Raw genomic sequence first — 14,518 nt, 5'->3', positions numbered from 1 at the left:
CTGGACTCTAATTCTGCAAAAAAAAATCATATATATGTGGGCTTTGAGCATAATAAGAAAATATCTAGACCGTAATTGAGATCTCATAGTAAGAAAATATCCATATCTCAATGAAAAGCCTTTTATGATACTAAGAAAATAAATACCCCCATTTAATGAAATGATACAGTCAATACATTCCAACACCAAGGGGATAAAACTGGTAAATTACCTGAAAAATAATTGCAAGTGAGCTATGATTTTTAAAATACTTTAAATGGAGAAAACACAATTATGGACACATAAAATTAACTACAACAAAAATTCTGATACTACAAAAGAACACGAAGTCATAAAGGCTACCAAATAGACTATTTTTTAAAAAATACAAAACTACAATAATAAAAAGTTTAGTAATTTTTTGAAGCATGTATCTTTTAACTACCCAGAACATGAAGGAATAAAGAGTTTTTGGACTGGAGCCCAGGGTCATTAAGCTGGTAAGAATCCCAAGTGCTGTGATCAAACTTATTGCAACATCCCTGTGAGCTCACAGAATTTCTCATTCATTGTTCTATATTCTTTTTATTCATCCACAGCAGGAATTTAGTACAGGAACTACTGGTAAATCTCATACAGCCTCTAGAACTAGGTCAGCAATATGTATATCATTCTATGAGGCAGATAGAATGGTGCTATGGTACTAATATATAATCGTATTGCACATAGATACATATGTGTTTATTTGCACAAATATGTGGCATATATCTACCAGGTATTGAACTGTGTGTGCATTCAACTAAAATTTACTTTGATATATCCTTCATATTGCTCTGAGGTAATAAATAGAATATAATAGAGTGTTTATTCAAATGGAATTGATGTTTATTTTTCTATGTTTATTCAAGCAGAATAAATGTTTATTTAAGTAGAATAAGCAATTTCAGATCTCAGGAAGCACTGATGTTAAAAGACTGTTTAAATAAACAAGAACACTTTGGGGAAGAATTCCCATTTCCATTACACTAATATTAACCCAAGAGCATCTATAAATATGAAAAAATGTGAGTGAACAGTTTATACAATTATTGAACAGTAAGTGAAGAAAATAAAACAATTTATATGTATTTAATTAAGTCACAGATTGTTATTCAGTTATTAGATTAATATGAAGGACACAAAGGAGAAAAATCTTAACATTAAGTAATGTGGTTCAAAGCTTTCTGCACATTCTGTTCCTTAGAGATCTTCAGTTTCATCCAGATATCACTATCATTAAGAAAGATTGAGGTTATTGGGGTGAAATAAGTTACTAAGAATAGTCAGTTATATAGATACAGGAATAATATGTACAAAAGTGACAAACATTTAATATATTACCCATTCTGAAATAGATAGGAGAATCCTCACACCCCACATGTCATCATGTTAATAAATATATAAATGAACAAATGAAAACTTCCATAGTTCTTTAGGTAGATACAAAGTAAGAAATTAATGACATTCAACACTGTTCATTTCAAAAATAAATTTAAGACTATATAGAAACAAAATGTCAGTAATGTTTAGTTTTCTTTAATTTAGTACTCATTCACCTTCAGTTAAACCAGACAATTCATTAGAAGGGGAATCATAGCAATCTTAAATCATCAGTGACCACTATTCAAAGGTAATAATTATCTACATAGGGATCCCAAGATAATGTACTTATTAGTCCACAAGCAAACATGCAAAATTAATAATATTTTATAAATAAAAGCTAGGTTAAAATTAATATTATTAAAAGTAACCATAATCACTATAAACACAGCACATAAATATTGGTTTAATAATAATTTAATGGAGGACAAAAACAGAGAATAATCATAAATATCTAGGGATTTAGTGTAAGTTCTTTTTTTAAAGATTTTATTTATTTATTATGTATATAGTCTTCTGTCTGCAGGCCAGCAGAGGGCACCAGTTCTCATTCAAGGTGGTTGTGAGCCACCATGTGGTTGCCGGGAATTGAACTCAGGACCTCTGGTAGAACAGTCAGTGTGCTTAACCACTGAGCCATCTCTCCAGCCCCTAGTATAAGGTTTTAACTCAACACCTAAATATAACTATTTTTTTTATGTTTTGATATTATCATTGGTATGTCAGAACAAAAGAAAAAATTTTAGTTCATTACATGGAGACAATAAAACCTACATTTGATTCCTGGGAGGAAATTTAAAATAAGAGGGGTATTCATTAAAGTCCTAGCAACAATGCTGTTCTTCCTATATTCTTAACCTCCTGGTGTCAGACTAGCAAAATTAATGGAGACAACTCCTATTTGAGGATGATTGATTTACAGGTAAATTTGGTGACTTACAAAGATGTTAAACATTCTAATATTGGATGATTTAATATTTAACCTTTTACCTTTCAGAAAGTTTCTATCTACCCACCTATCTCTATCTATCCATCCATCTATCCATCTATCTATCTATCATCTATCTACTTATCTATCATCTATATATCTGAAACATAGAGAAATTGTTATAGTTAAAATATCAGTTGTCCCACAGTTTGATGTCATTGCACGCTTGCTTCCGACCCAATGGCATTGTTTTATGAGGTTGTGGAGCCTGTACAAGGTGAGGCATACCTGGAGAAAGGTAGTCCCAGGGGTGATGTCTTCAAGGTGATAAATGCTTCTGGTTCCCACCCAAATTCTCTCTTTATGAACAGCTGAGATTTAGTATATAGGTTTCATCATAGGTTTGTACTGATGTGAACAGAACCCTAGCAGCCACGCCCTACCCTTAAACCCTGAGCCAAGGCAAATCTTCCTTCTTCAAGTTGCTTCTGTCAGGTACATAGTCACACCTATGGGAATAGTTACTAGAGTAGACAAATATGATACATAGTCACACCTATGGGAATAGTTACTAGAGTAGACAAGCACAAAAATGCTCACATCACAACTTACAAAATAATGTAAACAACTTGAAAATACTTTGTGGGGGGAACAAATGTTGTTAGACGGTACACTTGAATAGCATGTGGCTAATGGTTTTGTAGGAACTGCCCATGTATTAAAAGTGTAAATAAGTACCAGCTGATAAATAAAAACAAAATTGTATCATGCTTGCCTCATTGAATTGTAATATTCAGGAGGAAAAATTCACAATAATAATATTCATGAAGTTTATGTTTTATAAATATTTAATATTAATAAGGAAGTCATGATATAGGCATGTGTTAAAATCTGTAGGTTGAACTCAAGTAGTTTTACATAATAACAATATTATGGTAGTCTCAAAAGAAACTTTAAGAATACTAACAATAAATTAATGACTTCATGAAAGAAATTAGAAAAATAACAAGAGAAAATGAATGCTGTGATGTGCTAGTCAGTTTTTGTCAACTTGTACAAATCAAGGCCCACCTGAGAAAAGGAAATATCAATTGAAACGTTACCTCCATCGGATTGTCTGTGGACATGTCTGTGGGACTTTTCCTTGAATATCTGTTTAGGCAGAAGGTCCCAGCCCACTGAGCAGTGCCATCTCTAGACAGCTAAACTTGAACTGTATAAATAAGAGAGGTAAGGAAGCCAGGGGAAGCAAGGCAATAAGGATCTCTCCATGGACTCAGCTTCAGTTCTTGCTTCCAAGTTTCTGCCTCAAGCTCTGTTCTGGCTTCTTCTGATGATGGACTATATCCTGCAAGCTTAAATAAACTCCTCTCCAAGTTGCATTTGGTGATGGTGTTTATCACAGCAACAGAAACCAGAACAGATGAAAAAGAAAAGAAACGCAGAATAAAAACAGGAAAATGAAATAGTGAGGTTGACGAAACCAAGAAGTGGTTATTTAGAAAACATTAAAAATGCACTAATATCTTGTTGGTATTCTAAACAATAAATCCCAAACTATGAATCATGAGAACATGTTTAAGTAATTGCGAGATAATTTTTATAACTCAGCAAAATACTTCTTTAATGAATTTTTTAAACATAAGCAACATGTTATGCTGTAGAAATACAACATGGAAAATAAACCATATGTAAATAATAAAAAGTAAATGTAATAATGATGCATACCATCTCATCAATGAACAGAAAACCTTACAATATGGGAGAAAGAAATCAAAAGCCAAATATTCTTGTGATTCTATTTATACAAAATAAGCAGAAAAAGTTATTAAAATTTTGTCTGAGAAATAGATCTGGTGATGGGAAAAAGAAAACCAACTCCCAAAGGACACAGTGGTCTTCCTGACGTGAAGACAACATTCTGCAAATCAATAGTGAGAATGGAGGGGAATTTACAGTTCATAATTTTATTTTACTGACTTTTTTTTGACCCACACATTGAACTTACAGCTCATAATCTGTATCTCAATAGACTGTTGAAAGTAAAATTCTCAAGAAGATCATTACCCATTAAGGTAAATAATTATGAAGGAAAAAAACAACATTTTTCTCAGACAAGTTCAAATCCTGGGAGAAAATAGGCTTGTAGGATTTTATAGGAACAATTTATTGAAAATTTCAAGAAGGAATTATAAATTGTGACCCTTGTAATCATTTTAACAAAATAAAGAGGAAGATTCTATGCATTTCAATATATGTGATAATTTATTCCAATAGTAAACCAGATCAGCACTAGTGAAAGAAAAATTCATTCAATTGTTATATTTGACATAGTTTAAAATATCCAATATAAAGTCTCATTACTCTGAATTGCATTGTGTTCATAAAATTGTAATTAAATCATGCTTATCCAAGAACTATAAAGGCTAATAAACTCATTTTGGCAACTTAATGGCTGTGAGATAAAAACCATATGATTGTCTTAATAGATGATAAAAAGACAGTAAATACAATGATGACTTAATATGAAAATGAAACTCACACAATGTGGCAAATAAATTGACAGCAGACTTATATGTAGTATATATACATATAGATTCATTCTTATTGCACATTATATACAGTTAATTCTCTCAATGAAAGTTTTCCCTGGGGCCATAACAATTCATTTAATTCTATAATTACTGGATAATTTTATGTGTTATATTAAAGGACTGGTACCAATAATGATTATTTCTTTGAATAAATTATGCTCAGCATACTTACTAGAAGCAAGAAGCTCCAGGGCATGGAACTGAAAATACTGTAGCTGACATTCCTGTTTAAGGAATAGCTATGAGTTTCTCCCTCTTGTGTCATAAAACACCCTCTTTTACTTAAAACAGAATTACCAGGCAGTGGTGGCACAAGCCTTTAATCCCAGAACTCAGGAAGCAAAGGCAGGCAGATCTCTGTGAGTTCAAGACCAGCCTGGTCTACAAGAGCTCGTTCCAGGACAGCCTCCAAAGCCACAGAGAAACCCTATCTCGAAACAACCCCCCAACTAAAAAAGAAAAGCCTTTGGAAATCTTGCCAATATTGTTCTTCTGCTACTCATCTCTGAATACACAAATGCCCTAATGGAAAAAAAAGCCTTGTTTCTAATGGAGGTGGATTTTAAAAATATTTATTCCAGGAAGATTGAGTTGGGGAAGAATAGAGGAGAGCAAGAAAAGTGATACCATAATAGATGGAGCCATTACAGATTTAAAGAGAAATCTGGCACTATGAAAATGTCCAGAGATCTACAAGATTGACACCAACTAAGATTCTAGGTAATATAACAGTGAAGAGGCTACATTTAATGCCCTTTCCCAATAATGAGACTGATGACAACCTCATATGCCATCCTAGAACCTTCAACCAGCAGCTGATGGAAGCAGTGGCAGACACCCACAGCTAAACACTGAGCTGAACTCCTGGAATTCAGTTGCAGAGAGGGAGGAGTGATGAGCAAAGTGGTCAAGACCAGACTGGATAAACCCACAGAAACAACTGACCTGAACAAGGGGGAGCTCATGGACCCCAGACTGACAGCTGAGAAACCAGAATGGGGCTGATCCAGACCCCCAGAATGTGGGTGTTAGTTAGGAGGCCTGGGCAATCTCTGGGGCCTCTGGCAGTGAATCAGTATTTATCCCTAGCATATGAATGGACTTTGGGAGCCCATTCCACATAGAGGGATACTTTCTCAGCCTAGAAACAAGGGGGAGGGTCTAGGCCCTGTTACAAATGAAATGAAAGAATTTGAAGATCCTGCATGGAAGGCCTCACCCTCCCTGGGGAGCAGAAAGGGGATGGGATAGGGGAGCAGTGGGGGGCAGGGGAGGAGGGGAAGGAGAGGGAACTGGGATTGCCATGTAAAACAAGCTTGTTTCTAATTTAAATTTTAAAAAGGGCAGAAAAACCAAAGTGACAAAGAAAAAATGTTTATTCCTTGAAATGTTCATAGATATATTTTATAAGTTCTCTCTTCCACACACCCTTTTTAATACATCCCAAACATCTCTTTCCCAATATCATTTCCTTTCATCTTCTTTCTTTCTTTCTTTCTTTCTTTCTTTCTTTCTTTCTTTCTTTCTTTCTTTCTTTCTTCTTTTAACCTACTGGGTCCAACTAGTTCCTCCCATCATATGAGCTTAGATATAGGGACACCCAATGGAGCATGATGAACCCACCACACTCCTAAAGAAAAGTGACTCTCTTTCAGCCAACAGCCATCAACTGTCAATACATCCCCAGCTAAGGGTGGAGTCTTGAGGAACACTCTTATCTTATATGTGGGAGTTTTAACTTGCTTGCTCTTGTTCAGGTCTTATGCTGGTAAACACAAGTGCCATGACCTCCTGTGGGCAACAAAATGTGTCTTGTTCAGAAGACAGAAGATGGAATTTCCAGTACTCTTCTTATTTTCTTGCTTTTAAATTCTCTCTGCCCACTCGGTTTTTAATGTTCCCTGAGCCTTGGAGAGGTGGAAGTTAATACAGATGGCCCATCTAAGGCTGAACACTCACTGTCACTTATTCTGAGGTTTCCCCCAGGTTTGAATCTCCTCATTACCCACTGTCTACTGAAAAGTAAGCTTCTCTGACTGAGGTTGGTAGCAGAAAAACAAAACAAAACAACACATGCATGTAAGCATAAATATTTAGAGGTAAGTTTGACAACCAGATCATTTAGCAAGACAACAACAGTGGGCTCCCCACTAGGACCCGTGACCTCCCAAACTTTGGGGTTTTGACCTGGTTCACAATACCAAACGTGAATTAACTCCCATCTATCAGACCTCAAATCCAATCAGAAAGTTGATAGTCAACCCCATAACTAAATCATGGCACTATTGTACCATTGAACTTATCTTGTCTGACAGGTCAGAATTATAGAAATGCCTATGGCAGGGTAAATTCCTGAATGACTTTATCCCCTAGTTGCTGGTATAACACCCTCTAGTACCATGAAAACTTGTCAGAAAGGAGAAAACTTTCTAGTCAGTTCAAGATGGACTTCTTTATGTCCTGAAACCAATGTGTGTGTTGCCTTTGGCAATGGGGTCTTAACAACTAGTTTTGGTGGACAACCAAAAGCAACAGCAATAGCTTCTGTTGGTGTGGGTGTCTTTGGAGATTGCCTGACTAATGACTTGTAGTAAGGTAACCCATGCCTGGTTTTCATTCAGTACCACATGCTCTGAGAGCAGTATTGTCTACCTACATGGGGTACCTCTATCCAAACTCTTTGGTCTTTTCTTTTCTTCTCATATCTTGCCTTTCTTTAAATATATTTTTAATTTAAATAGAATTACATCACCCCTTTCCCTCCCTTTAGTCCTTCTCAGGTACCCTCCCTTCAAAGCCCCCATTCTCCAGTTGGTTGCTCTTCTTCTTTGATCATTTTTAGATGTGTATATATGCACACATGTGTATGCACAAAAATACAAACATACTCTGGTGAGTCCACTTGCATTTTTGAAATTAGAGTTTTCATCAGGCTTCTTCTTACATACTTAGTTTTGCTCAACTTGCACCTACCCCTTCATTTCCCCCATCCCATGTACCCATATCCACTTAAATATTTACTCAGCATTCTACCCCCTGCTTGGTTCTTTCATAGTGCACAGGTTCTAATATCAACTCTAATTTTATTTTGAAAAAAAATTATAAAATATCTGGACAAAATGGGAGACCTTCATTACCTCCTAAGTCTGTTTCTTTAATTCTTTCCATGAAATAGTTACCACTTCCTTTTTGCAATTTCTACAATGTTTGTATCTCAAAAAAACCTGAGCTCCCAGAAGTGGGATGTTACCATTTTTGGTTTTGATGTCTTTCCCACATCTCCTTAGACTATGATGTAGAATGGCCAGCTTTTTTTTTTTTTTTTTGTACAATTCTTTTTTTTATAAGTTCTAGTTAGAGAACAAGCTTGTTTCACATGTAAGTCCCTTCTCCCTCTCCCTCCCCTCACCCCCATCCCTCCTCCTCCACCCCCAGACTACCCTCCACCCACCACTCCCCAGGCAGGATAGGGCCCTCAACAGGGGCTCTGCAAAGTCCACCAAATCTTCCTGTGCTGGTCCTGGGCCCTTCCCCATGTGTCCAGGGCCAGAGTGTAACCGTTCATCCCACCCGTGGGATGGTCTCTCAAAGCCCCTTCTTGGGCCAGGGAAAAATACTAATCCACCACCACAGGCTCCCTGGAGTGCAGAGGCCTCCTTATTGACATCCATGTTCAGGGGTCTGGATCATTCTTGTACTGGCCTCCCCAACAGCATCTGGGGTCGATGTGCTCCCCCTTGTTCAGGCCAATTGTTCCTGTGGGTTTCTCCAATCTGGTACCGACCCCTTCAGTCTTCATTCCTCCCTCTCTTCAACTAAATTCCCGATTTCAGCTCAGTGTGTATCTGTGGATGTCTGTCTGTGCTTCCATCAGCCACTGGATGAGGGCTCTAGGATGGCATAAAGAGAAGTCATCCATCTCATTTTAGGGGAAGGGCTTTTAGGTTATCCTCTCCACCTTTGCCTGGATTGTCATGTCATCCTTGTAGGTCCCAGCTTTTAACGATCACTTTGTTCATCAATTTAGGCAATGTGGATTAGCTTCCTAGGGCTGTCATAACAAAGTACCCAAACTTTGTGTCTTTACAAAGGAAAAACAAATTCTCTAACAGTTCTGGGTCTGGACGTACAAAATAAAGTACTTAGCACAGTCATTCTCCTTTCTATATATCAGGAAGTTGATCTTTGTCATCCCTTCTTTAAGCTCTGATAAATCCCTGGCTTGTAGCAACATGACATTAACATCTACCTTATTCTTCACACATCTGCCTATGGGACTTTGTTCCTTCTCTTGTCTTTAAGAGTATGTCAGTCTTGGTGGATTAAAGGGCCACCCTCATTGAGTATGACCTCATCTTAACTAATTATATCTACAGTGAACTCATTTCCAAATAAAGTCACATTCTGAGATTCTTAGAAGAATTTGAATTTTGGGAGGAACTTTATTCAACTTAATAAACAAGAATTAAAAATTTTAATTAGATTTTCTCATGAAATAATGTGAAGAACTCTCCCTAAGAAAATAACAAGTTATCAATACTTCTTTCAATTTTATTCACTTGGACTGAGACCATCTTTAATTCCTATGGTAATTCATTTTTTTCCTGTCTGTCTGTTAGAAGACATGGTTGTATTCTTTTTATCATTACTGCATTGCAATCTCTGAAAGATTTGGTAGGTCCTTAGAAACTAGAGATTGTTTCAATAGTGTGTGTGTGTGTGTGTGTGTGTGTGTGTGTGTGTGTGTGTGTATGCATGTGCATGTCAGGAAAACAAAACACAAATCCTCTGGGAAATTAGCACTCCTTTATCCTTTTGTTGCCAAAGGAAAGAGCACATGAAATAGTGTGAGTGGAGTAACCCCTAAGGATCTTAAGAGTGAATCTCATAACCTCTTGCAACTATTCAAGACTGATGAGTATTGCTCACTAATTTTCACAGAATAAAAAACAATCTTGAGTCATAACATCCTAAAAGTCACAGATTTTGCTGGAGTTTTTCTTTTTTTTTCAGCAGGGAAGAAAAAGGAGACTCTTGAAATTTCATGGAACACTTTAATTTCCTGATCTAAAAGATTGAAATAATCACAAACAGTGACAATTGTGGTGTGTTCAGAGTGGAGAGAGGTGTCCCTTTTAAAATCATCAGTAGAAGTCCTTCCCAATTGAGACATTACTTAATTTCTTTACCATAGAGCCTCATACACTGCATTTCTCTCAAATAGTAGAGTTGATATTTTTGTAAACCAGTTGGAAGCCTTTGTTCTTAAGCAGCAGGTTTCTTGCATAAGTCTCAATGGAATCCTCTAGAGTCCCCCAGCCATCTCAGGGGGACTCTGAGTTCCAAGATGACTCCAATATCCTCATGCTGCATTAGACCTCAGACAACTAACAGGTACCCAAGAAAATTGTGACAAGGAAACTGTGACACTGACATTTACTGTAACTCCCTGTAATATAGAAATGCTGTAGTGTGCTGTTCACTGTACTCAGGACTGTAAAGGAAAGGGTTGTTGATACAGTAGGATGGCTCCCAAAGATTTTGTGATATAGTGCTGTATGAAATAAGACAGCTAAACAAGTCCCATGTATGGTTACATTTTCATAATGCTCTGGAAACTGAAGAGCTACAAATACTGACATGATTTGGGTTTAAGATGCAAGTAAAGAAAGTTTGGGTTAGTGCAGATACCCAAGTCATATGCCCAGGTGATGTTACATACCACAACTTCATGTTGTTAATTTGAGAAGCTCTAATATTTCTTGAATTTACAATTGTATGTATTAACATAGCCAACTTCGAGTATTATTAATATAATATTACCTCTTCCATTTAAATCAAAGTATAATGAAATTAAATACCCTGACTAAAGTAACACATTGATTGATGGGCAATTCCTTTATCATCAAATACAATGGCTTGTTTATGCAAACTTTCAGTGAAGACAACATCCCATTTTAAGATCATTCAGGATCATAGATAAATACTGGTCATCTCATGTAATGCACAATGACATCAGGTAAACAAAACTTTTTGACAAAACAATTTGGTTTAGTTAAGAGTAGTTACTACTTGAGTATGAGTACTCCAGAAGTTCTTCAAAGAGCAGGAAGCCTATAGATAACATCTATTATCTAAAAGGCACCTCTAGTCCTTCCTTTTCCTAAGGAATTTTGATTTTAGTGTGGGAGGTGGATTGTGTCTTCTTCAACTAAAGCACAGAATGGGTATGGCTTGTTACCAACCATATCTATTGCCCAAAAAAAGATATAAAATACCCTCCATTGAGTAATGGTTCAACTCGATTTCCATCCTTCTGCTTCTCCGGCATCAAGTTCATCCATCACATTAACACCAGATTGAATTTGCTCATGGCTCAATGATGCCTCTTCACCTATAAGGAAGCAATGGAGTCTAGTCCTCTTGCATGTCATAGATCCTATGTTTCAGCAGTTTTGTCTCATGGCTGCCTACTTTCCACTCCCTCAATGTCCACTTCTCTGAGTCCCTATTTTAATTATTAAATTAGGGGCGTGTGTAGAGGAAATCCAATGGATGTTTAGTTTGTTAGTTTTGTTTTATTTTTTGATCATATATCATTACTTGGTATTGGGAAATGGAGTGTGAGGATGATGTCACAGCATGAGATCTGTGAAGTCTCCTGGGTCCTGCTTTGGGAAAGATTTTTCATTTACTGGATTAATGCTCTAATGTAAGAGTTTCAAAATTCTTAACAATTTAAGTTTCAAATTGAATTTGGGAGCCCCATAGGACAATAAGGTATACAAATGAGGAGAGGAGACAATACCGATCTAGTGTACTTTTGTAGGTACAGGGCTAAAGCTGCTGGAACAAGATGGCCACACAGAAGTCAGCCTTACCTTTATTTCCAGACACAGGGGCAGTCATGGGTAGCCCTCTTTACCTCTGCAATGGATCCTTCTCTGAATAAAAATGTATGTGTGGTGGTTTTAATGTTTGCTGGGAAGCATTAGAAGGTATGGTCTTGAGGGAGATGAGTTGATATGGGCAGACTTTGAGGTTTAAAAAGCCCACACTAAGCCCAGTGTCTCTTAGCCTGATGTCTGTGAATCAAGATGCAAAGCTCTCAGCTACTTCTCCAACACCATACCTGCCTGCATGCTGCTACCTCCTCTTCATCATGGTGATGATGGACTAACCCTCTGAAGCTGTAAATACGGTCCCAATTAAATGTTTTCTTCTATAAGTTGCCTTGGTCATGGTGTCTCTTAACCGCAATAAAACAGGAACTAAGACAATACGAATATTCTAAGACTCAATCACATTGTCATTTTTTTTTGAAGGCTTTCCCAAATCCTATAAGAATCCATTACTTTCTCTTTTGAGCCCTCTAGCCCTAGCAGGAAACTGTCTTGCAGAGTGAATATTAGATATTACACAATTAGGGTTAGGGGATATGTAATAACTCAGTTGGTATAATGCTTTCTTTGTATACACAAAATCCTGGGTTTCATCCACAGCCCTAAATGAACCATAAATGGTGGCACAAACTGTAAGTCCATGAGGTAGAGAAGGTTCAGTTGGAGGCAGGTTCAAGGACAGCCTAGGATATAGCCTAGGAATAATCCCATCTCAAAAACAGATATAAATGGGCTGGGGAAACAGCTCAGAAATAAAGTGCTCTTTATGCAAGTATGACAACCAGCACCCTTATCAATGCTGGCCAGGTATGAAGGCTCATCTGTCATCAAAGTACTCAGAATGCAGTGGAGTTGATATCCACAATAAGCTAGCTAGCTAAACTATCTGAATCTGTGAGTACTAGAGTCAAGTGAGAAACATTTCTTCAGTATGTAAGTTGGAGATTGATCAAGATGAAAAACCATCTTACATCAACCCATGATCTTGCACATACTCTCAAATGTACCATTCATGTGCAAACACACACACACACACACACACACACACACACACACACACACACACACACCATGAATATTTATAACACCCATAAGGAATATTGCATAAGTATTCAAAGATAACTGAACCCACACAGAGTTGTAGATCACTGCAGGAAAGGATTGACTCCTGCTAATGAAAACAGAAGGTGTAGGCAAATGAGCATCTTCATAAATGGCAGTCAGGAGAGAAAGTCTGTGTATTTGGGCTCTTCTAGGCTTCCAAGCAATTCACTGTCATTCAGTTGGTGAGACAGAGCCATGCTCACATCTCTGAGTCTTTCCTTCCCATCTTTCCAATCTCCTGGCCTGCCACCTGTTTACAGTCTCTTTTATGTGAAATTAAACTGTCTTAAATTCACTGGAGAGCAGATTCCTTCCACATGATTGAATTTAATATTGCTGTGTTTACTTCCTGGCTTTTTGTTGAGCGTTTAAATCCAGGTGTTTACAATATGGGTTTCTTCTTCTCTAATTTCTTTTCTTCCCCAGTGTATTCTTCAAAACAGCTGGTGGCACATGTGTAAACAAAATCAAAATATTTGTTTAAAAAATTCTAGGAGTTTAGCTATACTGGACCTATTTATTTTCAAATTGGCTATGAATATTGTAGTCAAGATTATGTTACCAGGGAAATGTAAATTGAAATGGGGACTATTAAGGAACATCTCCTATTAAGGTGTATTGCTATAATTATTGGAACACTATTTAGGATAGTGAATAAAGCAGAAAGGGCATAGCACCTTTTATTAACTGGGATGCATTAGATAATAAACTGAAACTAAGAGAATATGCTATGTCCTGTGAGAGTTTGCTGAAGTCAGCAAACATCTGAGGTCAGTTTGTGAGTTACAAATAATTTAGGCACAGATTATTAAACGCATTCACAAATTGCCCCTAAATAATTACTCTCAACATGCCTGATTGATAAAAGCTTAATCATTAAAATCTTCCATTAAGAAAGTGACTAGGCTAGGCAGAACGATGGGACAGGGGGAGAAGATACCTACTGGTGGGGAGTGGCCATGAGGTCAGTTTTCATGGTCAATTACTGAACTCAACAAAGTTGGCACTAACTTTATGTGTCATGCACAGCAGAAGTATGGGGCAGAGTAAAAGGGACATGGTTTTGGTGTGTGAGAATATCTAGACATGTCTCACACAAGTCACAGAGTTCTATGCAAAGTGGTACCTGGGAATAGAGCTATGAAGGAGAGTGAAACAGTAGGATGAAAGTCTGCACTGGGAGGAGCAAGTTTGACCTAGAAATTTAACTGGGGAAATTGGTGAAAGCAAAGACTGTGGACAATAGCAGGCTTAAGCACAGAGTTAAACTGAAAGCAGTGCTAATAGAAGATGGGCTTCCAGGAGACTGTAAGTCTGGACAACATCCCACGTATTTCAATTTAAAAAAAAATCAAAGAAGCCTTGGATTTTAACCAGATAGTCAAACTTGACAGAAAATATCTGCATAGAAGAGGACAAAAATTAGGAAAAGAAAACAAGATGATCCTTTATGATTTTCTCAAAGCCTCTCACCCAACCCCAGAGTATTAGTGTGGTACCCAGTGTCAGGATCAACTAGAGACCACACACATGATTTCATGTGTACATTCATACACATATGCACACATACATACATGCATATATTATTTATG

Source organism: Cricetulus griseus, chromosome 2 (assembly GCF_003668045.3).
Source record: "Cricetulus griseus strain 17A/GY chromosome 2, alternate assembly CriGri-PICRH-1.0, whole genome shotgun sequence".
Classification (NCBI taxonomy): Eukaryota; Metazoa; Chordata; class Mammalia; order Rodentia; family Cricetidae; genus Cricetulus; species Cricetulus griseus.
The sequence above is the reverse complement of the archived record's forward strand: the minus strand, read 5'-3'. Positions refer to the sequence as shown.